This window comes from Strix uralensis, chromosome 25 (genome assembly GCF_047716275.1).
Source record: "Strix uralensis isolate ZFMK-TIS-50842 chromosome 25, bStrUra1, whole genome shotgun sequence".
In the NCBI taxonomy this organism is placed as follows: domain Eukaryota; kingdom Metazoa; phylum Chordata; class Aves; order Strigiformes; family Strigidae; genus Strix; species Strix uralensis.
The window spans coordinates 3,623,934-3,646,299 of record NC_133996.1 but is presented as its reverse complement, the minus strand read 5'-3'; the positions used below and the strand labels follow the sequence as shown (position 1 = coordinate 3,646,299).

At 49.5% G+C, this 22,366-nt stretch overlaps 1 protein-coding gene across 6 annotated transcripts in view; it reads left to right on the top strand.

The window, feature by feature from the left end:
* The window catches only part of EPB41 (erythrocyte membrane protein band 4.1), an 87,508-nt gene that overhangs the window by 3,332 nt on the left and 61,810 nt on the right, over window positions 1–22,366 (top strand). The window contains exon 1 of one of the 6 annotated variants that reach the window (XM_074894610.1): window positions 6,755–6,772. The exons of the other annotated variants lie outside the window; for them this stretch is intronic. The gene's annotated coding sequence lies outside the window, so the exon portion shown is untranslated. Of the gene's footprint in view, window positions 1–6,754; window positions 6,773–22,366 lie in introns of those variants that run through there. 6 annotated transcript variants of the gene reach the window in all.

Below are 22,366 nucleotides of genomic sequence, written 5' to 3'. Positions count from 1 at the left end.
GTGCATCTCAAAGCTGTTGCTGCATCTCTTGCTCAAAAGATTTACCGTGTCCACCAGGTTAACTTGCAGCCTCTGCGGACCTGCAGAACATGCCCAACTAGCAGAGTTATATTACTTACTTCAGTAACAAACTCTCTTCAGAGAGGACGACTCTTGGCAATTAACTGTGACAATGGCAACAGCTCAGATGAAGCGTAATTCCTGCCCTCTCCTCCCCGTCTCCCCATCCATACCCACAGCTTTCCTCTCCAACTTCTGATTTCTCCCCCCTCTCCCCTCCCCCAGTACTTGGTTCCTGCCTATAAATCTGAACCGCTTTGGGTTTTCTTTATAAAATGAGCGTGGAAAGATATGACCTTAAACAAAGCCTCAAAATGCCTTATTTTTGTAAAGCTCCAGAAAAACTGGCAGCAATGTGATGCTATCCTCTGGGATTTTGTCCTATTGATATTAATCTTTTTGAAGCTGGTATCCATGACTGCCAGTTTCAAAGGTTAATATACCGCATTTCAACCAAGCCGAGAAGTCTTTTTTTAATTTTGATACAGAAATGTGCACCAGCTAATCATTGCGCACCTGCAGAAATGCCTCTCTCAGCAGACTTTGGCTGTGCTGTATTAGGTTGTGGGATCATCTGTAGAAAGGACTCAGGGTGACGAGTCTGATCCAGTTAGTAGCTTAAGACAAGCCCTGCAAGGTCCAAGGAGGTAGCAGGTAGGGGAAACGGCACTGAACAGTGGTGCAGAGCTTCAGCTCTTGTTTCTGGAAGAAGTAAGGTAGCACGTGTTCTGTTTAGCAGTTGTATTTGGTCTCCGCAGCTAAAGTCTTAATTAAATAAATGTTAGGTCTTACAGGTGTCCCTAGCCTGCAATAACCAACTACTGTTGGTTGTCTAGTGCCGCATCCACCGCTTGGGTGCATTTGCTGCCCGGCCTTTGGATGCAAGTGATGTGTTAGTACAGACTAGAGGGCTCCCCGCCAAGTACCCAGCTCTAACTTACTGCTGTACATATTGGTCCTAAATAAACCCTCATCTCGAAACTTGCCTTCCCTGAACCCGAGAGCTCTGAGGTTTTTGAAGCCAAGGGATGCTCTTTGCCCAAATTGAGAGCGTAACAGTATGGAGTCCAATCTGCGCTTGAGCAGCCCTTTGTGAAAGCTTCACCTAACTGGTGCCTTTCTGGGGCGAAGCTGCAGTTCAAAAAACACCCACCTGGTGTTATTTCAATAGACCAGAGCCTCTCCTCGCTACAGTTTGACTTCTCATCCATGCAAGGAGTAAATCAGCCCCTGACATCCTTTGTTTGTGGTATGGCTCTTCTGCCTCCCTGCCTTAGCACTGGTCCCTAGGTGGCACTAACTGTTATTTTTGGGTTTATTTCAACAAAGGCTGCATAACTGAGCTTGTCCCCCGCTGAAGTGACAGCTGTGTCTCTGGCCAGGCTGGCTGTTTGGTGTTTGGTTTAGGAGGCTGGCGCAAGGGCTTGAACTTCCTCCTGCTGCCCAAACAGAGGGGTTTCCAGCAGCGTCTCCTGGAATTTATTAACGAGGGGCAGTGAGTCAAGCTCTCTCTGTGAACACGCTCCTCTGCTTTTAGTTGCGTCTTCTTTTCACTAAGACTGCTTTGGGAATGAAGAACTGGTAAATGCTTGAAATGAGGGAGAGCTCGTGGCCCCGTGAGGTCAGTGTGCCATTGGGCTGGCTGTGTCTCTTTCAATGCTTCAGTCCATGTTTTAGGCTGTTTCTGGAGCTCAGGCTCACGCTGCACCGATTCTGTATTTTCCTGAGCCTGCACTGCTTGTATTCACAGCATCGCCTGTAATCTGTAGTCCAGGCTTTTTAAAGCACTTTCTAGATCCTTTAAGTGCAGCCACTCCTGTTCAGTACTTCCTACCCATACTTAAGGGGAAAAGTATTTTTCTCTCAATGTAGAAACATTCACCGTATGAAAACTCGATCCCACAATCTGAAGCTGACCTCCTCTAATCTTTAGATGGTGGATCTTGGCAGAAATGTGCTTTATGCACCATCTCTAAGCCCTGGAACAAAGCTGACTTTCCAGGGAGCTGTTCTTCCCTGCGCTGGCACGCAGCCTGGAGAGCGCTGATGCTCCTCTTCATCTATTTTATTCCTCTTTCTCCTTGGAGCTAGTCTGCTGTGCTGCGAGACATCGACTCAAGTGAACATCAACTTCATGCAAACCGATGAAACCCACAGTGGGAGCTTTTTTGCATAAATTAACCAGATTCTGGGTGGGATGGGAATTCCTAGGTGCACAGAATCAGTTGCCCAGCCGTCCCCTCCGCCCTCTCCATCTCCCCCAAAGGCACCTGCATACGCCAGCCCAGTACCAAAAAGATGGAGTGGCTCGAGAACCGGATTCTTCTACCCACAAGAAAGAACATGTGGTTTTAGTTTGGCAACAACAGCCTTTAAAGGGCACAACTCCTGCTGTTAAAACAACCAGCAAAGGAAAACTCTCCAGTAGGAAACTATGCAGAAAAGGGTAGGAGAAGCAGCTTGGATTTAGCAAAACTTGAGGCTAACTGCCATGATGCCAAGTGGGATTACAATAGCAAAATCACTTCATCACCAACTATGGAGGGTGCTGCTTGGCCCTTTAATAACTCACTCCACAATGAATCGATTGTTGGTTTTGGAGAGTGCTACGATGGGCTGGACTAGATTTAATCTTTGGTTAAATACTTGATACAGAGCCAGGTGAGTGTAGATGTTCCAGGTTGCCTTCACTGCGCACACACATGTTGCAAAGCGGTGCAGCGTGTTCCAGTTCTTTGTGAAAATTTCTTGTTTGCAATTCAGCCCGTCAGAGGCTTTTTCTGGCAGTGAATTCTGCTGTGCCTGCCACTCGGTGTGCTAAATCGAGGGGCGAGCACTGGAGAAACACAGCGTTAGCTGAAGCACCCCTTCTGTTTAGGTAAATCACTCACCTGAAATATCTTTGTTCTAGATCACCGCTTTACAGTAAAACAAAGCTTGTGAAGTCGAAGGGAGATTTCCTTTACACCTCATCCCGGCCTTCTGCTCCCAGCCAAATCAGCACTGCTGATGGTGACAGTAAATCTCAGAAGAGGAGCCAAGGGCTGAGGGCCAGGAGCTGGCAAAACTGAGCCACCTGCTCTCCTCCCACCTTGTTTGCTCTTGTGAAATGGCTGCTGCTGCTTTGGAGACTGTCACTTCCTCGCAAAGTGTGCGAACGTGGCACGTAAACTGAACGTGCCTATTGTGTGTACACATACGTACGTGTACTATAGACACCACCGGCTTATGTAGAGCAGTAGTGGATAAATGATTCAGTTGACCAGCTTAATTTCTTTGTTTTCCTAGAATTTGTCTTAATCCTGAGTACTTCACTTCACCTTAAATCCTGCTTGCTTTGGGGGAGGGAGCACCGATACCGGTGTGATGCACAATTTCTTTGTTTAGATTGGGAATTCCTCAGGCAGAGAAGCTCCTCAGGGCGAGGAGGGCTCTGTGCAGTTTATTGTTGTGCCAGTAGTGCTCTGGGCTCAGCGTTCACTGGCACTGGTGTAAATCAGGAGCCTTGTTTTACAACAAATCCTACCAGTAGTGCATCCTGTGGGGGCCTGCAGAACACTGGATCACCTTACAAAGGATTTTTTTTTAATGAACAACTTACTGGAGCTGGATTTAATCTACAGTCTAGATGCTCTTAAGATGCTGGAGCATGTACTCCTGAGCCGCTTGCTAGCTGCGTGCACATTAAACAGGCAGAGGGTAGGGTTTGGCATCGTTTTCTGTTGTGACCCAGTTGATGAGCGCTCCCCGAGCGGCCTTTCAGCGTGCAGGGAACAGCTTCTGTCTTAGAGACCACAAGCGCATGCCTAAAATGAATGTAATTCCTCTCCTTATTCCTATATCCAGCAGCTGAATACCAAGAAATCCTGATTTATTAAAATAATTCTCAGTCTCTAATTGACTTCTATAAAGCGACTTAAACCAGCTATAACTGGGAGAGTTCTTTAAATATTTGCAATCTGGGCTTGGCACGGGGCAAACTGTTCTTATAGTGAAGAATTTAAGAAATTTCCATTACTTCCTATGGGATTTCAGAGGTCAGTTTGGGGCTGTGTAGGAAGGAAAAGGTTAGAAGCTAAGCCAGCGATTTACAGCAGAAGTGTGTTGATGGTGGTATTTCCATATGCAGAAGTGTGTTGGGTTGGGTTTTTTTAGTTTTTTTTCTTTTTTTTCTGCTCCCTACAAAAGGATTGCTTTGGCCTAGGTTCAAATCTCCCTGCCCCAGAAGGACATTTTCAAGGCACTCTCCTGGCACAGACCATGTGCCTCTTTTCGTGTCTGATGACTCTACTGCTCTTAAGTTTCTCCTGCCATTCGAACTCTTGGCTGTTCGTTTGGGGTCTGAAGAGGTAACAGCATCCTTTGCCCTCGTGCACAGCGTGTGCAGCAGCTTGCACTAGTGCTCCCTCTGCGTAAATGCTTCACCTGGGAAATAATGGCTCAAAATACGGGATCTGCTACTCAAGATGCTGGCAGATGGAGTTGGGGATCATCTGGTGATCCGAGCGTGGTGGATGACGTGATGCGTGGTGTTAAATCACCGTTTTGATGCAAAGTTTTTGTTGCCCTGGTCTCTTCTCCATGTAATCCGCAAGCTGCCGTCGGTCAGTGTGTGAGGATGCAGCAGTGTGGTTTTGTTTGCTTGTTGTTCTTAATTGCAAGAAGCTATCGCTAACCCCTCACATCTGAAAACTGTGGCTTCTTTGCTCGGTGGTTTTCTCCTGAAAGCCCTTTGGACTTGCGTTTCTCTTCTGACAGTCTGTTTTCTGACAGTCTGTTTTCAGCCCAGCCGTGGGTGAGCAGTAGCAAAGGCAGCAGTTACTGTGGTGGGTCAGCACCAAACATCTGAGCCTCCTCCATTCACAGCCCAGGCCATTAAAATGTGTTAATTTAAGGCCGTGGGGAATAAAGTTTGAGCTTCAGGGCATATTTCAGGGGAACTGCCTGTCCCTGGTGTGGGAGCAGTGACTTACAGCCACCAGCCCTTTCCCAGCCTGTGTCTTTGAATCAAATGTGCTCATCTGAGTCCAAGGAAACCACCAGATAGTCCGGATTTAAGGCAAAATTACCTCTCTTCCCTCCCATTAAGGAGCTTTTTCCAAGTGATCTCAACACGAAGGGGCGAGCTGCTCCGTTCTCTGTGTTTTGGCAGAGCTGAGTGTCATAGACGTATAGACAAATAGCTGTGAGAAGCACATTAATTTTTCTAGAAAATTGTGTTTGTTCGGCTCCTATTGAGTCCTATTTAGTGTGTGAGTGGTCCTCACTAGGTTGGTACCAGCGAGGGCTTCAGCACGAGGATGAAGCCGTCCTAACCAGGGTGTGCATCAGCCGCGGGTATTTGCTGGTGAAGAGGTAGGACGGTTGCTCTTAACGCAGACAGAATCATGTGCCTGGTGACTTAATTCTCTTTGGGAAGCAAACAGAGATGCCTTGGTGCCATGTGTCTTTTGGGGTTGTGTAAATATTTGAGAGGGCTGTGGTCCCCCTGCGCTGGTCAGGCTGACGTGCTGGCAGCAACCTCGCTGGAGCGCCATGGAAGCGCTGACAAGAAGCTGGGGAGCAGTTTGCTCTGGTGTGTGTAGCGGGGAGAGCTGGACAGCTCTGGCTGATAAAAATAATGTATTCAAATTTGGCTGTCGGTGTGGAAAAGCCACTCCGTGCTGTTACGCGCGCAGTTTGAGAGCGGTGGGCAGGTTGGTCTCCTCTGGGGGGTTGTGCTGGCGCTCCTGTTTTTGCACGTTCACCAGCCTGGCTGGGGGGTTTTCTTCTTGACCAAGTGCTCGCCGGCTCAGTTGTCGCTTTTTTGGCTCGGCAGCTCTTCGACTGAGAGTTCGGTTCCTAAGGGCCTTGTGTTTCAAAAACAAAAAAATAAAGAAAACCCCAACGCCACCCCCCCGCCTTCCCGGTCCTCCCTTCTGAGCTGGGCCACAACTTTCTCTGCGAGGCAGCGAACTGTGTTTCAAATCTAGGTCACGGAGGGAGGAGGGAGCAGCCCGCAAGCCGCTCGGCGTTACCGGCAGGCAGGGCCCCGCCTGCCCCTTTCGTACCGGTTTCGGGCGGTGCCAAATGATCGCGGGCCCTTCCTCCCCCCCCGCCCGCCCCCATCGGCTTAGCGCCGGGCCGGCGGGGGGAGGGCTGCCGATAATCCTGTCAGTTCAGCCTCCCGCGGCGCGGGGGTGTTTTTCCACCGGGCTGAGGGAGGCAGCCGAGGCGGGGCAGGGCCGCGGTCCCTCAGGGCCGCCCGCGGGCGCCGAGCTCCGGCCTTGAGGGAGGAAAAGGGCGGCGGGGGGGAAGCGGTGGGGGGGGGGGGGAAGCGGTGAGGGGGCGCGCGCTCGCGCTCCCCCCACCCTCCCCGCCAGCCGCGGTTTCTCCTCCGCCAATAGGGAGGCAGCGCTCGCGCCCCGCCCCCTGCTCTCGGCCAATGGGAACTTACTACAGTGTTGTGGGCGGGGCCGGGGGTGCGCGGCGCGGGGGGCAGAGCCGCGGGGCGGGCGGCGGCGGCGGCACCGGGGCGGCGCGGGCTGGGCTCGGCTCGGCGCGGGCTGGGCGCGGAGCGGCACGGCCCTGAGGTGCCGCACCGGCGGCTGGGGGGAGGGAGGGAGGGAGGGAGGGAGGGGGGAGTGAGTGATTTTGCGCGGCCCGGCGTGAAGGCGGCGAGCGCTGCGCGCGCGGGGGCGGCCGCGCGCGCGCGCGCGCTCTCGGCGGCCGGGTAAGTGCGCGCGCGCGGGCGGGAGCGTGTATGTGTGTGCGCGCGCGTGTGTGTGTCTGTGTGTGTGTGTGTGTGTGTGTGTGTGTGTGTGCGCACCGTGTGCGTGCGTGCGGCGTGTGTGCACGCACGAGCTGCGCGCACGGTTTGGGCGCGCATGGTTTTTGCGCGGTGTGTCGGGGTGTGTGTGTGTGGGGGGGGTGCGTGTGCGTGTGCAAGCGGCGTGTCAGAGCGTGCCCGCGGCCTCTGTGCTGCCTGGGCGTGTGTGTGTGTATCTGTGAGTGTGCGGTGCATCTGTGCGTGTGCTCACGGGTGCGCGGCGGGGGGGGGGGTTGTGTGTGCGTGGGCTGCGTGCGCCCCGCCTCTGTGCGTGTAAGGGGGGGTGTGTGCACGGGGCTGGAGTGGGCACGCGTGGGCTGCACACGCGCCGTGGGGGGGGGTGTGTGTGTGCACGGTGTGTGTGTGTGTGTGCACGGTGTGTGTGCGCACGGTGTATCCGTGCGGTGTGCGAGCGCTCCCAGGGTGCGTGTGTCATGGAGAACTGGCAGCCGAAAGGCTGAGGCTCGGCTGGAGACAGATTCTGCAGGAGGCAAGAAACGGGGGGGGGGGGTAGCGGGACGGGGGGAGCCGGTACCCAGTGTCCCCCCCCTTGATGGCGCAGGGGGTGCCCGGGGCTGCCGGTGGCCGAGCCGGGGTCCCCAGCTCTGCCTGGAGTCCATTGTGCAGGAGGAGGAGGAGGAGGAAGGAGACATGGCGGGGAAGAGCTCTGGGCTCTGCAGACTGGCGGGGCCCCGCTCGCTCGCCCACCCTGGGATGAACGCGGGTGCCGGGGTCTGGCACCGACCGGGCGAAGGCTCTTTCCCGGCCGAGCATCCCGCTTCCCTCCAAATTTCAGCTCAAGCAAACACCTCTGCTCGCTGGGAAGCAGCGCTCTTCGGTTAAAAGGATTTTTCCGCCAAGGCACAATTTTATTTTTTATCTCCAGCGAGGCAACGTTTTACAACGAAAACGACTCCAAAGGGCCTGGAATGAGTTAAAATCGCACCTTGAGGACAGCTGTGAGTGCCGTGTCCCGAGCGCCCGTTGTCTTTTAAGCATTTCTTGGGGAAAAGGCACTTGTTCCCCCTTTGTGAGCCGAGGGGGCTGTGTGCGCCTGGGGGGGGGCTGGTTTTGGGCAGGGGCCGGCAGCTCTCCCAGCTGTAGGTGCATAAATGTTTATTTAAGAATTGCATGTCCACCTGCAAAGAGAAAATTTCTTAAGAGACTGTCCTAATTCTGGGGCAGGTGTTGTGCTGGAAGTTATAGTTCAGTTATAATTCAGTTCTCTGTGCTATAATTTAATCAAGACGCTGGTCGAAATACAGAGAAGCAAAGCAAAATGTTATTTCTGAGCAACGGCACCAAACCAAGTTTTGCCTTACGCTGCTCTTTATACTTAGGATTTTAAGGCTTTCCAAGCACACTAGGTTTTGTTTGCCTAAGTTAGGTAGATCTAGAGGGATGGTCCTTCTAGCTAGTTGATTCTTATTTCACAATTGAGTTGCTGAACGTAAAAATAATCCCTGTAAGGTCTCGGGGGGAGGAGAATGCGGCCGTCTATTGACGGGAGACGCGGCGGGGCTCTGACCTGGCTGCTGTCGCTGTTCATCGCCGTGGGGATGCTGCGGGATGCAGTTCCTTTCCCAGTTAGCTGACTGGCATGTCACTGCCCCAGGAGCTGCTCCCTTCGCTTGAAAGGTTGTTTTGTGGAGGTGCAATAGTAGGGTTTGGTTTTTTTCTTTTTTTTTGTAGTGGCTGGCACAACTGTATTTTTAGTTCATTTAAGGTTTTCCTGCCACGTGGTGGTTGTTTAGGGGGGTGTCCTGCTTGCGGTGTGTGTTGGGTGTCAGTGTTGTTAATGTACTTGATGTTTATTTTTGTACCTCATGGTGCCAACCTCTGGCATCTTCAGTTATGTTTCTGTGACAATTTTAAGCACTGAGCATGGTTTAAAAGACTGTGAGGTCCTTTGCATATCTCTGCTGACGTGGCCTTAATAAAGAAGGTGAGGATTTTCTAGGATTCCCATGGACAAACATAATCTGCTGCAGAAGCTAAATATCAGGATAAACATAGCGCTCCTTACCTTTAAAACTCAACTAGACCCTTATGAAACAGAGAGAACGATGATTTTTTTTCCCTAAAAATGCATTAATATTTCCTGTATCAGTTTGGATTAGAAAAACAGGAATTACCTATGTTTTTATCTGATCTCACAGTTGCAATTTAAACCAAATTCTTATCAGAAGTGGTAGGCAGCGGTCTCTCTCCCAGGCGCTCCTGGCCCGGGCGAGGGGAGGAAGGGCTCTTCTCAGCCTGTTTCACACACCGTATGTTCCCAAAGCCTAAAAATGCTTTAGACAATGATACTCCAAATCCACGGCTTCTGTCTCCGGTAACGTGCTGCCAACTGCCCGTGTGCTCCGCATGAGCGGATGCGATATTTTCACTTGACAGCATTTGATTTTCGGCAAGTGGTAAAACAGATCTATTCTGACGCCCCATTTACTGCTTGTTGAGCAAATATTTGAATTGATGGGAGGTAGGCTGGTGGGTACGTGGCTTCTCTAGTAAGCAACCACATTTACAAATTCATTCATTAGTGATCAAAGTGTTGCTGTGCCGGGGTAGCTTGCAGGCTTCCAGCCACGGGATGTTGGGATGCTCCGTGTGCTTTGATATGTTGATGGATGGATGACGATGTCGGGAACGTGGCATGTAACGTGTTGGAATAAAATTGTCCGTACAGAGTACAGAAGTGTTGCTGATGGAAGGCAGTGGCTCTGTACTAGGTTTTTACCGGGAGTTATTTAGCCTATCAAAGGAATCTTGGATTTTGGTGTCAGTGAGTAAACCTCTGGCTCTTTATCCTCGGGGAAGTTTGTGGAGGTGTTGGGTTATGTGTCTGCAGCACCTGGCCAGGAGTTTCTCATCAAACACCTTTCCTTGTATTCTCTAATGAGGGGTGTTTGATGAGAGCCTCTTCATCTGGGGGGACCGTGACAGTAGCTGTTCTGCTGCACAGTGGGGTTTTTTTCAGCCTCTTACTGCCACGTTTCATCTGTTTCACGGAAGAAACCCCAGAAGCTGGTGCTGCTCAGAGATGCTGTGCCCGTGGTGGGTGAGGAGAGCTCTGGGCTCTCTCCAGGTGTCTGGGCCAGGGGGTTGCCTGGAACAGAGAAACCCGACGGAGCGGGAGGCAGAGCGGGTGCTTCCCACCCCGCTGCGGGGGCAGGCGTGCGCGGCTCTGCAGATGGGGAGCCCCGGCCGGGCTGTACGTGTGCTGCGCTGGGTGAGTGTCTGGACTTGCTCTGCTTGCTGAAGCTGCTTTTGCATTCACAGTAATGAGCTGTGATGAATCAGAGGTGTTGCTTTAATAAGGTAGTCTTTGAGGGGCCTGCAGCAGCCCTATGGTTGGAAATAATTTTCTGTTTTAAACCTTATTTTATGCTTTTAATGCTGCACATCTTCTGGCTTCTTCCTAACCGTGGTTCAGCCCCATGCAACTTTTCTGGAGCGTTAAGAAATGGCAGATACTCAGATTGTTGAGACTTGGAGCTGTGTTTTGTTGCTGTTGTGCATCGCTGGGGAACCTTGATGTGAAGCTTTGCATCTCGGGTGGAAATTGCACTCTGGACTTGGTGATCTTTTGCAATGATTGTTCTGCTTTCTTGGTGCTTGGCTTTTGCTGTAATCTTGTGTAGATTAAGCAGGCAGCGATACGTAAAGATTTCACCTTATACTTCTCATCTGCTACGCTGTTTTGATCAGTACTATGGTTCCTTAAGTTGCAAAGAACTGTAGGATACAGCATAGCAGGGATTTATCTTTGTCCGTCAGATGGATTAGGTAGGAATGTTCATGGCTTGTACTTAATCCAGATTAATATTATTAGTTTCTTTAAGTTCAGTTGGTTGTTTACGCTTGTTTTCTGTTTATGTGAATTTTTGCTTGTGTAATGTCACTAACGTATTAAAAGCAAATACTTTTAATTCTTCTGCGTAGATGGACTAAATATCTTTTTTTTTTTTTTTTTTTTTAAATGAAGCAGTTCCACAGAGAGTAAAATTGCGTGGGCTTGGGGGGGGTCTTTCAAGCAATCATACTCTTCTGGGGCACACTTTTCCAGACCCCACTGCGTTTCTGATACGGGCTTTTTAAACAAATTCCCATGCCAGCTTGCTTTAGTTGCTGCGCTCGGAGCAAACGTCTACAGCAGTGGTTTATAATTTATTAAATTGCAAAACACTCGCACTCTGGTGCTTTTGGAGAGGACTGAGTATTTTGCATCTCCCTGATCTCAACACAGAGCCTGGAAGATGTAGGAAGAAGAGCGGCTCCGGGGAGTGTTTCTGCTTGCAGTGGGTTTCTGGTGGTGGGAGGGCGCCGTGACTGGGTGGTCGCGTGGCCACGGCCATCACGTTGTGAGCTCCCCTCCCACGCGTGTGTTCTTGGAGAGCGGTCCCTTCCATCTTCTGGTGAGGGTGAGTGCCATGGGGTGTCGGCTGGACTTTCCAGCAGGTTCACACCACAAAATAACATCCTCTGTGGCCACCTGAGGAAGCCTGCAGCCCGGACTTAGGGAGGAACCTTCGCTCTGCCCGGACAGAGGTCCTTTCACAGTGATCAGGTCAGCCTGAGTTGTAAACGCAGCAGAATACACTGGGGATGGAGCCCTGCGGGTGGAAGCATGGTTTGGAAGCCGCAGGAGAAGATTTGGGCTAGTTAGCTGTTTCTATGAAAAACCCAATTCCTTTGAACCTGCAGGTCACCGGTTGTAGGCTGATTATTTCCCCCCCTTCCCCGCCCCACGTCATGCGTGTGTGCGAGAGAGATAATTAAAAGCTTTTAGTTAAATAAATAACTAAGCCGCTCACGCGGCTTTATAGTAGAATTGCAAAGTCAAACACTTGGAGGTAGAAGATGGCGTGTGCTGCTGCTGGTCCCGCAGCATCTCCTCTGCCTTTCTGTGTGAGCGCAGACCAGCGTGGTCTCAGTGCACACGGGCATTCCCTCCCCAGGGCTTGCATATCACTAAATATAAGAGAAAGCCACCCGCTAAGCAGGGATGGTGCTGTCCCATGGTGTACGGGGCCCCAGGCTGTATTTATTTCCAGCTATTCAAACTCTGCTCTGAAGACAGGATTGATAACTCCCGCTCGGGTTCATCTAGGATGTCTGTGTGCGTCAAAAGCGTGAGCTGGTGTTTGCAATTTGCTTGTGAGACAGGGCTGGATGCTTCGGGACAGGTAGTGGTATAAACGTGGAAGGGAGGTTTGGTTTTATCCCTTAGATGCGGAGCACGGTCGAACATTTTATATTCAAGCCCTGGTTTCTGCCTCTGTGAGCTGCCCGCAGTGCCTCAAGCCAGGCACTCAGAAAATGAGAAACATGCAGCTGGTGACCATTCCTGGGGAGTTTTCAGACTCGTTCATCATTGGACAGGGGCTGGTTCGTGGAAGGGTAGAAATCTTTCAGGTCCAGCTTCAGCTGCTGTAGCTAGGAAGTGATTTTCCTCCTGCAGCTGTGCTTTGCTTGGTGCCTTCTTGTTCCTGAAACAAATGCCAAGAGGGTCCTACAGCCAAATCTCCTTGATTTCACCTCTTGAGGGCTAGAGGAGAGCGGGATGCCCCGCGGCTTTACGGGAAGATGCAGATTTTAAGAGGTGCAGTGGCAGCTCAGGGTGGCATTTTGCGGTCAGACAAACCCATTTAAATCCCCAAACAAAAACTGCTAGTCTGTCTTTTTAATACTGGGTTCTGTGTGCAGGTAGTTTTCTAGTCCTGCTTGCAAACACACGTTGTAGTGACGTCATGCTAATGTGCACATCAGCCCTTAGAGACAGGAGCTGGTGGGACCCTACGGGGATGCAGCTCCTCAGGGGGCAAGGGAGCCCTCCTGTTCTTCATCTAAATGAAAACACAGCTGTTGGTTTTGTCTGAAAAGTCTTAAAATCCAGCATTAGGCCAAAGTTTTCTGTCTTGGGCTTGGCAGTGATTGACGTGCAAGATGGAAATTGTGTGTTTGAAGTTGCGCGGGGGGGGTTGTTCTTTGTGCAAAGTCAAAAGAATTGCTGCCTAATTGACCCCTCCGTCCCTCCTGCGTGTGTGTAAGCGTACAGGGGAAGTAAAAAGGCCATCTAGAACGTAAATGTGACCTGACACGGGCAGAAGGCAGAGGACCTGTTCCTAGGCTTCTTGTAGGAGGTCACCTCCCATGCAAGAAAACAACATTTTTAGGATCCTCAGTAGCAAGTATTAAAATTTGAGCAGTAAGAAACCAGGTGGGGTGAGTACCGGGCACTGCCCCTGTGTCCCTCCATCCCTCCCAGGGTCGGTGCCGATGCCGATATTGCTCCTTTTTTATCTCCAGCTGCCAACTTGAAAGTGAGTACGTGTGGTGAGAAGTGAGTGAAAGCCTTGGTGAATAAGCACATCAAATAGCAATACTATAAAATTGAAGCGTGGGCTGCCTGGTACAGCTGCTGGAATAACTTTCATCTAGGTACAAGTTGGAAATATTTGGGGCTTGGGGAGGAGTCCAGCTGCAGGGAAAATGAGTGTTTTCAGCTGTTTGTTGTACGTAGCTTTAGTCAAAAGGGTTTAAAGACCCCCACGCTTTCTTGGAGAGGGGGAACAACTGGGAAGAGAAACTGATTTGGGAGGGAAAAATACAGACTAAATATATGTTGCTTTTCTATCGATTTTCATGTGCAGCTGGGCCCCCTGGGGTGTTTAAATGTGATGGAAAAGAGCTCTTGCAGACGCACGGGTTTGCTGAGTTAATTACACAGATCAGCTGACTTAATTCTTCAGGAGTTTCTGAAAAATAATTTAATATTGTAGAAGACGGGGGCAGGCTGGACCCTGGAGAAGGGGGGGTGTATTTGCAGTGAAGCCAGGAGGAGCAGCGGGGGTGATTGCCTCAACATGGGAAGGGTGTGCTGCCGATGGCACGGCGAAACGGCCACGTGCTGAACTCCTCTGACTTCAGCGGTGTCCGATGCTGTTTGCAGCCTGTTTCATTAGAGGAAATAGTTTCTTTAGATTTCTCCTTGAGTGTTTTTTTTTCTTGTTGTTGTTGTAACTGCTGCTTCTGTTATTTCCCTTCTGTCTACCTAGATGCTGTCTTCAAAAAACATTTCCTTTGTTTATGGGTGGCTTGTTTGCTCCCGCCTGTCTCTGCACTTCCCTTCCCTCCCCCAGGAAATGGTGGAAAAAAGCCAGAGCTGGCCGATGGGGTCAGAGCAGCCGTCATGCCCGGCCCGGTGCAGGGATCGTGTCCCTGCCCCTCTTTGCAGTGTGGTTTGGGATGCTTTTCCCCCTCGTTAGAAATGGTAACGAGAACCCAAGTGCCCGAGCAACGTTTGTCTCAAAGAATGACCTTTTTCCCCCTGCTTGCACGCTGGAGCAAGTTTTTTTTTTTCTGTTTTATTTTGCTTCTGAAGCGAGATGCTTTGAGTAGCTGGTCTCTCCCAGCCCCTCAGTTTTGGGGCACTGATGCAGAAAATATTCCTCCTCTTGGTTGCATTCGGGTACACTCGATCCCTACCTGCAAATGTCCAGCGAACAGCATCTTGGATGCTGGTGGAGGAACCAGCAGTGGCATGGCCAGTGTTACTGGCTTCCTATTTTGCAGCTGCTGCTCTTGGCTTATTTAAAAATGATGATTGACTCTCTTCATCTGACCTCATGATGACAAATGGTGATATTCCTTTTGTAAAGATGTAGTTTATTAAAAAAAGAGTTCCCACCGCATGATGAATAGAAAGAGAGAGCTTGGGGAAACTGAATATATTAGTGTTGTGTGCCTGCGTGCCTCCAGAGGCAGGAATGGGACTAGATAATGAACATGAGAGATGACTTCAGCAAAGCAAGGAGGCTTGCAATTACAGTGAAATTTGGTATTTCACTGCGATGCTTTTCTTGCAGCTTTATTTCTTTCTATAATTGAACTGGACTCTCCAGCATGAGTATTGCCTGATTATTACACTGGTGGAGCCGTTCAGGCTGGGTTTGATCCGTGCAGTGCTAATCGTGGAGAAGACAGGCGATGTGGTAATGCAAACACAGCAGGCTTAAACTTTTTTCTCCTTTTTTTGAGGTAGATGCACAGCTGCATCTCTGCCAGTGATTAGATTCATTGCAAACACAGGTGAAGCGGGTGACAGAGCTGGTGGAGGGAGACCTGTGAGCACCCTGTGCCCGGAGATCGATCACACACAAGTTCAGTAGGTTGTAAGGTTTGCACAGAGCTAATCGGTGACTTGGCGAGGTGCAAGCCCGATTACTGGGTTAGCGTTGTTTGCTGGGCTAATGCTGCTGGTGGAAGTGGTTGCACATTAACTATTTCTGATGGTTTCTCATCGCAAACAGTTGTGAATCGCTCATGTAGTAGGAAGAGATGCAGAAAGCCCTCAGCCCTGGTTTTGCTGTGCAGCGTACCACCTCCTGCCTGGGTCTTTTAAATTGAAACCAGAATTGTGAGGAAACAAAGAACTGTGCCCTTTTGATGCATTCAGTATAAGATCAGCTGAAAAACTGTCATAGATTGTGCTTGTTTTGGAAACCTTCTGAAACTTCTGACTCTGGCAAAAAGTCAAGTAGTGATTAGTTATACTGAAACTAAAGTTTGATTAATTGTAACTTTTGTAACGCTTCAGCTTTACCACCAGAAAAACATCTTAGGCTAGGTGAAGAAGATTTGTTTTTTTACTGAAAACACCTATTCTAATAAACTGTATCATAATCTAGATGAGGGTGGAGAGGACATAGTTGCAGCCATGCATCTCTGAAGCGCGAGGTTTGTGGGTGAGTTGTTCCTGTGTACTTCAAGGCTCTGCTTATTTTTTCCCCTGTGTTGAATATCCTGATCTACTTCAGCAGAAACACTCCCTGAGAAAATATTTTGAGACGTTTCTTTAAAACAAAAAAGCAAGTGGAGAAAAGCACAAGCTTTCTCTGTATTCGTTCAGTTGGAAAACAGCATCAGAGCTTTTCTAATGGAGCAACAGCGTTTGGGATTGATGAAAACGGTGCAGAAATGCAGCCAACTGCACCCTGCGAAGTCGAGCATGGTCTCAACATCCCTACGTAAGCCAAACCCAGCAGTCCCTTGGTTCCTGCTCTCCAGAGGAAACAGCAACTGGGGAGCGTGCAGTTTTCATTTGCTTTTCTGAGATAATCTCCTTGCATTGCTTTCCCACCCATTTACTGTGGTTTTGCCTAGTCACAAGGTGTTTCGTGGGTGCAGCCAGTTCAGATGCTGCGAGTCAGACGTTTGGGAATGAATCACTAGAGCTCAGGATGGGGCAAGTTTCTTGACAACCTGAAAGATCCCCAGGCTTTGCACAAGCTTAAAATTAAAGGTTGACTCCAAGACACAAAAAGCTCCAGACCTCTTGGTATTGGCAGCTGTGAGCTCTTTTAGTGGTGCTTTGGGAAATAATGCTTGAAATTTGTTGCTCTCTTAAAGAAAAATCTGTCTTTGCTGCTTCAAGCAGTGAATTATAATTTTTTTAAAATGCAAATTGGAACAAATTCAGCTTGGAGCAGTGCAGATACTTGATTTTTAAGTTGATAGTTTGTCGCGCAAGTAATGAGCCAGTGTGGTACCTGGTACAGCCCCTTATGTCTCTGGAGGATTGCAGTGATCATGTATGTGATCTGCATTTACTGCGAGGAAAAATGGATGTGGCACTTGCATTTTAGTAGGCAGACTGTCTTTTTGCTTGATTCTCTATAAAGGGAGATGTGTGTGTTTCATTTGAAATCTGAGATCCACCCATCTTTTTTATTAAACAGGGGTGTTTGGTATATGCCACCTGCGACGCAGCCGTTGTCTAATTCCGAATGGCACGAGCGTGTTTCTGTTTTTGTAGTATCTTCCTATTTGGAACTGTGCTGGAAGTTCGTTTTGCTGCTTAAAGTGAACTTTTGTAAACTAGCAGCTCACTGGGTGACCACTAATTGATTTAATTGCCATATATTAAATTATATTAAATATATTGTGGATTAGAAAGGCACGTTCTGTTGCCCCAAAGAGCTCGACCGAAGCAGTCCCAGGTGTGTGTGAGCTGTCCACGTTCCCCATGTCCCCATGCAGGCACGTCCCCGGTGTGAGCAGTTCACGCCACCGCCACGTTCCTTGCTCGTGGTCCAGTGGAGTCTCCCAGCCCTGCTGCTGAGCAAACCTGCGATGAGATGGGTTTCACTCAAAAAGCTTGTGTTTGGCAAGGGCTGGGAGCAGAAATGAAGCAGAGGGAAGAGCTATTTACCTTTTATTTTTCCTCTAGCACTGACCTTCCCTGCTGTTGCCAAGAGTGAGTTTTGCTGTGCTGTTCGTGAAACACTTTGAAAATGCAGCATGCAGAGAGAAGCAGACATTTTGAAAAAAAAAATTTAATGATCAATTAAAAATTGAGGAGATAATTGTGGTAAAGCAATATTTCCTCCTGGCCTGTAGCTGTTTCACACAAGTGGCACTGCATCAGTCCTTTGTGCAATAGAAATCTGTTTGTAGAAAGGGAAAATAGAGACCAAAGTTTACGGATCTTTCTCAAAATCCAACAGAAGAATAGCTTGCACTGGGGTCATTATTAAATCTGAACGAGTTGCAAAATGACTTCTTGCCAGATGTTGTCTGCAAGATGCCAGTGTGCTCCTGAAGGCTTTGCAAGCTGCAAAGGGTCGTTCCGTGCCATTTCCTAAGGCTCACACTGTCCCTGGGCTCTGCGACAGGGAGTTGTTTTGGGTCTTATCTCCCAGGTCCGGTGTTAATGCCTGAACAGACGCAGTTTGTGGTTTAAAGTGACTCGTGCTTGGTGGGAGATGGTTTTCAGGCATTTCTCCCGTAGTTTGGGCAGTTTGGGGTCTCCATCTTCTTTTCTTGAATGGTTTGTCAAAGGCAACTTGACTGTATTCATCAGCAGCCCAGCCATGTAGTGATGTATGCCGCACATCCCAGAGATTTCCAACTTAACCTCCCTAGCCTTGATCTGGTGCTGTGTTTTGTTGAATCCCAAAGAAGAAAACAGACATTTAGTGCTGTGGATGCATGGGGGATGCGAGGGGCTGGCAGCTGCTGCTGAGATCTGGGTGTTGAGGCTACAGTGACCTTCTGCTCATCCGCTGTTTCACCAAACCAGCTCTTCATGCTCAGGGCTGTTACTCCGCCACCAAGACCAGGAATCTCTGTTTCTTCTTCCGGTGGAGAGGCTGGTCCTGGATGCTGGCAGGTTTGAAGCGGTGCCTCCAACACCATGCAGTGCAGCTGGCAACAACCTTGCATGCAGGGAACTCTAATTAATGTCAACTCTTGAGCGCCGAGTAATTGGGAGCAGTAATTGGATGGTAGCTTAAGAGTAGGAGCATGGTTAAATAAAACAAACAGGCTTGCAGTCATAATGTCAGCAGGTAAAATGCCTGGGAAATGGCAAATCCACATGGCCGTGAAGTGCGCTGCGAGCATCGGCGAGCAAGGTGCGTGCTGAACTCAGGCGTGCCTCAAAGCAAACCCAGCGAAACCAAAACGGGCAGGGCAGGGGCGGGCTCCTCTCCTCCTTCCCCCTGTGCTGAAGAGGGGACACCACCCGGTAAGACAGATGTTTTTTAATCATCTCCCTCACTTAGGAATGAGCTTATGAAATGTTCTTGATGTGGAGTTGTAAGCCACTTTGAAAGCGTTTTTGCAGCTTGTTTAGTTTGGGGAGCTGGAAGGAGCTTGGGCTGCTGTGTGTGCGTGCACCAACGTCCTAAATGGGAGACCAGCTCCTGACGTTTGTTTCTGGCTTTGCTTTCCTTTTTACTCTGCAACCACTCTTCTCGCCATGGTAAAAGCTGCAAAAACCAACCTGCTCTCTGGAGCTGGTGTGGCTTTTCTCCACTCTCATTTTCTGTACTGCTCTGCTAACAGCTTACACCAACAAGGAGGTGTCTTGGAGCAAGCTGGACCTAGGTCAGACCTCGTTTGCATGTTCATTATTTCCGTCTTATGGAGGAACAGGCGACCATTTACCTTCAGCTTGTGTATATGTGAAGAGAACCTGAAGAAAGTACAAAGGGGGTGGTTTAAGAAGGTATTTATTGGAGGAGTAAAGAGCCGGTTTGGCATGAGCCGCCTGGCCGGGGAGCCTGGGTGAGCTCACCGATGCTTTTTGCTCTCTCCACTCTTTCGCCCTCGCCTCATTTGAAGGGTCTTCTCATGGCAGTTTTAGCCCGAACAATGATATCAACAGAGCTTGCAGAAAAGAGGATTTGTGTGGCATTTTATTCCCTTGTGCTGCATGAATGTGGATTTCAGCAATATTGTTGTGTGGCTCCTGCTGTCAGCAGCACCGTGAAAAGAGTAGCTCACTTGTCTGGTATTGCGACTGTGGCACTCACAGCCCTTTTGCAGCATAATTTTAGCTGGGGCTCTCCATTCAGTCTTCAGTACTGGGTGCTGGACAAGACCAGTAGGTTTTGAGTCCAAAATACTGAGGATAAAAAGGTTTATTTTTAATTTTCTGGTGGTTTCGGTACTTGATAAATACCCGAGCTGCACTGAGTCCCCATGAGTCTGCAGAGCTTTCAGCTGGATGAAGCAGCCCTGGGCTCAATGAGGCTTCAGCTGTGCATGAGGCAATTGCACAAGCGGGATTTAAATATAAAAAAGGGAAAAATAAGCAAAGCTTCTCCAAAAAAACATGCAGTTATTCACACCGCCTTTGTATTGTTGGGTGTGTGTGCGCGCACACACATGCTGATACTTTGAATAGAGTAAGGATTATTCTAAGACCTAACTTGTAAAATAAGTATCAATGGGATGCTAAATTGTGTACACAAGACCAGTAGCTCATCCAGAAAGCAGTGCTAGCCTCAGCTACAATTTACTTTAACGGGGAGATATTTAAACTAGCACCAGCTGCTTTCTCTTTTCTGCATACTCTTTATCCCTACCAAAGGAAATATTCTGTCTTGCAGGGGTCTTTTTTTTTTTTTTTTAAAATTGCAATGTTGAATGAGTTGTGAGCTGTTGTCTTCTCAGCTGGATGGTGGCTGGCAGCGTGCTGGCTGTGCCACAGTGATGTGCATTGGCACCAGTGGGAGTGGAGAAAGCTGGTTTACAACTTCAAAGCGATGCCCTCGTTTCCCCAGCGTGCACGCCTGCGGTCTGCCCGCCTGTCTTTACACCCAGGCTCTCTTTAATGCCTTTGGGGATGTTAAGCTTCTCCTGGTGCAACATTTAATGCAGAATGAAAGGGAGAAGGTTGTAAGGGATGTGTGTGGGGGGGAAAGGTGTGAGCAGGCTGGGGAATGGGGGACCTGGGCAGGCCCCGTGAGCGAGGAGAGGGTAGGAGGGGATCAGTGGGGTGGTGGAGGGGAGAGCAGGTCTAGAGCAGCCGGATGGAAGGGTGGGAGAGATCCTTTTAGTGCTTCTTGTCCATCGAGCACTGTATGGATTCCTGGGTGGAGCGATGTTTGGATTGGCAGAATTAAGTGTGGCTGGAGAGGAAGGTGCTGCAGTGTGTTATTTGGAAATACAAGGGCCATCCAGGAGCATCAGTATGAGACTCAGCACTAGTATTGTGTTCCTAGGGTGCTGGATGGCAAAGGTGGGAGTTGAAGAAGTAAAAAATATCTCTTGGGAACTGCTCAAACATGACAGCGCTAGTGCTTGTTCAGTGGAATCAAAACCTACAAAACCCTTCCCATCCCAACCTGTCGAGTGCAGAAAGGAAGGCAGCAACCGAAAATATAAGTAAACAGCCCCTGTAATGTGAGTGCAAAGTGTGTTTGACCTCCTCCCTGCAGGTACTGAGGGTGAACGCAGCTTCCTTTTATGTAGTTTGAAGAAAACAACATTCGTGCGTATTTCCTCCATGCAAATGATTGCAACAACCAAGAGCAGGAGGGCTGACGCGGGAGCTGAGCAAGGGGAGCTGCGGGGACCAGCGAGGATGCTTACTTGGGTCTCCAGCAGTGGAGAAGAACTCAGTGCCCTGTTATCTTCCTTCCCATTTTTTAAATCAATGCTCTCCCTTCCCCCCAAGATGATATTTAATATCCTGCTTACTCTTTCCTATCGCTGACAGGCTGCACGCTGGAGCTCAGCTGCTGTGTCCTAGTGAGCTATGAGTGCATTAGGACGGGAGTCCGGGGTAGTAATTCAGAGCAAGAGCGAACACAGGCACCCCGTGGAATAACTCACTAATGGCTCCGTGGGCAGGCAGAAGGTGTCAGCGTAATTATTTTGGTTCGGCAGCAGAAGTGGTGGTAATAAAGTGCTCGATGGGTATTTGCTCTGCCAGAGGATCAAAGGGATTCCTGACAGCTGAGCAACTGAAATGAAGCGTGCCGTTGTCTGCCTTTAACCGAGCTACGGAACAGCGATGTACCGGAATAACTGGGTTGGGCATTGAAATATTGTCCCTCTATCCCTTGGGTCAATATTGAGAGTATTGCCTGAAACGGTAACTTTTTTGCTGCAAACTTTTAACAGCTGCGCTCCCGCTCTGCTGCTTCAAGCAGACTGCTGGTGATTTCTCAGCGCTGTAGTCACCTCGTGCTTAAATCCTGCCAAAGAAACAGGTGATTATTTAATGAAAATCGCATTTCCGAGCTGTGCGTGAGTGTGTCTTGTTAAAGCATCTGGAAAGCTGCGTTGTGTGTTCTCTCCATCAGCAACACAGCGCAGCCAGTGTGGGAAAGACGGCAATTTTGATTCAAAGCCATCTCCAGTGAAAATGGTTGTTTGTAAATGTGTTGCATCAGATGTGTCAATGGATGTAATTAAGGAATGAAGACTGCTGCACACCCCTAATTAAGGGGATTAAAACCTAAAGCTGCCTGATTTCACTGCTGGGTGGAAAAAACAAACAGACTGACTGGTGGAAACAGCGGGGAGGTCTTGGGTAGGGTGGTTCTGCTGCAGCCACATCGGGTACCAAAAGGACGACTCTGGGGAGGGTGACAGGACCGAGCTGTTCCTGTAATTTATTCGTAATTAACTGCTGAGCACAGAAGAAGATATTTAATCACTGCTTCACACTCCCTCCCATTTGGTTTCTGTTCCTGGTGGGGTTGGGAGGATTTTTCATCAGCTGCCAGCCATGCTGGGGTGTAGCCTTGGGGATGTCACAGTCGTGTCACCCCTTGGTGGGTCGGTGTCCCGGTGTCTCCCCGCTGTCTCGGTACCCGTCACCGGCTCTTGGCTCTTCGGGACGATGGTATGGGTTCTTGTTGCATAGAAGCAGAAGTGAAATGTGTGTAGGAGGTGCTGGGCACAGGGCAGGACCTTCAGGCACCCATGAGGTGCTTTTGCATGCATGAAACGGGCAGTGTTGCACCAAATGTGGGACAGTGAACGTTGTGTAATGGAAATACTAGGAAGCTGTGCTCAGTGTGGGTTTCTCTCTAGCCTTGCGAAGAGGAGAACTACTTTGTTGTGGGATGGGGGCTGCCAGTGAGGATGTCTCACTAATCCTGACACTGTGATCTCCCATTGCTTATTTGACTCCAGGCGGGTGTTGTGTGCTGTGGGGGTGCAGGATCCCTGAAGGGCTACTGGGGGAACACC